This window comes from Triticum urartu, chromosome 7 (genome assembly GCF_003073215.2).
Source record: "Triticum urartu cultivar G1812 chromosome 7, Tu2.1, whole genome shotgun sequence".
NCBI lineage: Eukaryota > Viridiplantae > Streptophyta > Magnoliopsida > Poales > Poaceae > Triticum > Triticum urartu.
This window is the reverse complement of record NC_053028.1, coordinates 238,100,634-238,104,018: the sequence shown is the minus strand read 5'-3', so window position 1 is coordinate 238,104,018 and position 3,385 is coordinate 238,100,634.

Below are 3,385 nucleotides of genomic sequence, written 5' to 3'. Positions count from 1 at the left end.
CGTTGAGTTCGGCCCGGGGCGGACTGCATAATTACATTCGACATTAGGGAAAGCTGTGCAACAAAGGAACATCATGAGTTACTCTGATATCCGAACATACGATTTTGCCGGATGCTTGGCCCTGTCTGGCCACTCCTCTTCGTCCTCTTCGGCGTCGGGGGAGTAGTCCGGCGGAGGGGACTTCCTCTTCCTAGACCCCTCGGCCTCCCCCGTTGGGGCAGCCTTACTCTTCTTTCCTCCCCCCGCTGGAGGGGGAGAGGTTTCTTCTTCTGCCTCCTCGTTTTTACGGGAGGAGGGTGTCTCGGACTCGTCGGATGGCGAGTCCGACACCACCACATTACGGGTACTCTTTCGAGTCCCCGTGGCCTTCTTCTTCTTGGCCTTCTTCTCCGGCGCCACATAAGGCGCCAGGACCAGCAGCTTCACTAGGAGAGCAGGGGCTGGGTCTTCGGGCAAGGGAGCCGGACAGTTAATCGATCCGGACTACGCCTGCCAAGCCTGTCAAAGGTGAGGGAGTTTAGATCCCGCATAGAGTCAAACTATGAAGCAACTTAACATCCTGTAAAAGGTGAAAATAGCTTACCTCGCTGGCGTGACGCCGCGAGTTGTATCCGCGGTCCTCGGAAGCGGATGTGGGAGCCTCGGCGCCTTTGGTTAGCACCTTCCAGACGTCTTAATACGTCGTGTCGAAGAGCCGGTTAAGGGTTTGGTGCTGCGCCGAGTCGAACTCCCACAGATTAAAGCCCCGTTGTTGACACGGGAGGATCCGGCGGACGAGCATAACCTGGACTACATTGACAAGCTTGATCGGCTTGCTCACCAGGGACTAGATGCATGTCTGTAGTCCGGTCACCTCTTTTTCGTCGCCCCACGACAGGCCCGTCTCTTTCCAGGACATAAGCCGCGTGGGGAGGGGGTCCGGATCGGAACTCGGGGGCTGCGATCCATTTCGGATCGCGCGGCTCGGTGATGTAAAACCACCATGATTGCCACCCCTTTAGAGTCTCCACAAAGGAGCCCTCGAACCATAGGACGTTGGCCATCTTGCCTGCCATGGCGCCTCCGCACTCCGCCTGGCTGCCGCGCACCACCTTGGGCTTGACGTTGAAGGTCTTGAGCCAGAGGCCGAAATGGGGGCGGATGTGGAGAAAAGCCTCGCACACGACGATAAACGCCGAGATGTTGAGGACGAAGTTCGGGGCCAGATCGTGGAAATCCAGGCCATAGTAGAACATGAGCCCCCAAACAAATGGGTGAAGTGGGAAACCCAGTCCACGGAGGAAGTGGGGAAGGAATACTACCCTCTTATGGGGCCTTGGGGTGGGGAGAAGCTGCCCTTCCTCGGGGAGCCGGTGCGCGATGTCCTTGGACAAGTATCCAGCCTTCCTTAGCTTTTTGGCATGGCCCTCCGTAACGGAGGAGACCTTCCACTTGCCTCCCGCTCCGGACATCACTGGAGAAGGTTGAGGTGGGAAGTGCGGGCTTGGGCGCTGGAGCTCGGGTGCGCAGAAGATGGGTAGGCAAAGGAGGAAGAAGGCGTAGGTAAAAAGGTGGATCCTTGTCCCCTTATATGGGTGGATGTGGTTGTGCGTCCCCACCTGCCTAGTAAAACTCGCTTGCCTCCCAAGCGCCGTGATAAGTGGCGCGGATGGGTTACCCACGTCCGTATTGATGAGAATCCCGTAAGAAGGGGGTACACGATCTCTGCTTTGACAAGACGTGCCAAGGAAACCACCTCGCAAAACATGCTGAGGTGGAAAAGTGAAGACGATTCGAGCAAAGGACTTGGCCGTAGTGTGATGATGCACTGCGAAATACGTCAGCAGATTTGATTTGTGTTAATATTATTCTCTCTATGGCAATATGTGGAAGCTTATTTTGCAGAGCCGGACACTACTCTTGGTGTTTACAATCTTCTATGAAGGACTTAGAGGAGGAACCCGCCTTGCAATGCCGAAGACAATTTGCGCGCCGGACTCGTCGTCATTGAAGCCTGGTTCAGGGGCTACTGAGGGAGTCCTGGATTAGGGGGTGTTTGGGTAGCCGGACTATACCTTCAGCCGGACTCCAGGATTATGAAGATACAAGATTGAAGACTTCATCCCGTGTCCGGAGGGGACTTTCCTTGGCGTGGAAGGCAAGCTTGGCGATGCGGATATTCAAGATCTCCTACCATTGTAACCGACTCTATGTAACCCTAACCCTATCCGATGTCTATATAAACCGGAGGGTTGTAGTCCGTAGGACAGAATCAACTCCATACACAACAATCATACCATAGGCTAGCTTCTAGGGTTTAGCCTCCTTGATCTCGTGGTAGATCAACTCTTGTACTACCCATATCATCAATATTAATCAAGTAGGAGTAGGGTATTACCTCCATCGAGAGGGCCCGGACCTGGGTAAAAACATTGTGTCCCTTGTCTCCTGTTACCATCCGACCTTGACGCACAGTTCGGGACCCCCTACCCAAGATCCGCCGGTTTTGACACCGACATCCACACTCCGCATGTTGCCCCTCGATCATCTTCGGTTTTACTTCAAAGGTCTTGAGCCATAGGCCAAAGTGAGGGGTAACCCGGAGGAAGGCCTCGCACACAACGATAAATGTCATGAAACATCAAGACCCTGACGAAAGGATCCAATGCAAGGCCTATACCTCGGAGGAAGTGGGAGTCGAACACGACACTCTCGTTGGGTTCGGGGGAGGGGACGGCCTGCCCTCGGGGAGGCAGCCGATGCAGAATCTCGGCGGTCAGATATCTGGCCTCCCTCAACTTTTTGACGTCTTCTTCCGTGACGGAAGAAGGCACCCATCGACCTTGAAGGCTAGATCCGGACATGACTGAAGGTTCGGAGTAGCTGACTTGAACTTTGGGCATTAGAGCTTGAGGCGGGGGAAGGATTCGATTGAGCACGGGAGGGAAAAATAAAAGGCCTCGTCCCTTTATAAAGAGGGTGGATATCGAGCGTCCTCTCCGTGTCCGTTTGGACTTGCCTATGATCTAGGAGTCCTAGAAGCAGTTGGGTTACCCACGCCCGTATTGATGAGAATCCCGGAATAAGGGGGCACGATCTCTGCTTTGACAAGACGTGCCAAGGAAGCCGCCTCGCATGACGCACTGAGGTGGGAAAATTAAATGACTCGGATAAAGGCTTGGCCGTGGTGTGTCACACCACGGAATACGTTAGCAGATTAGATTTCTGTAAATATTATTCTCTATATGGCCATATGTGGAAAACTTATCTTGCAGAACCGGACACTATCTTTGTGTTTAAAATCTTCTATGAAGTACTTGGAGGAGGAACCCGCCTTGCAATGCCAAAGACAATTTGCGCGCCGGACTCGTCGTCATTGAAGCCTGGTTCAGGGGCTACTGAGGGA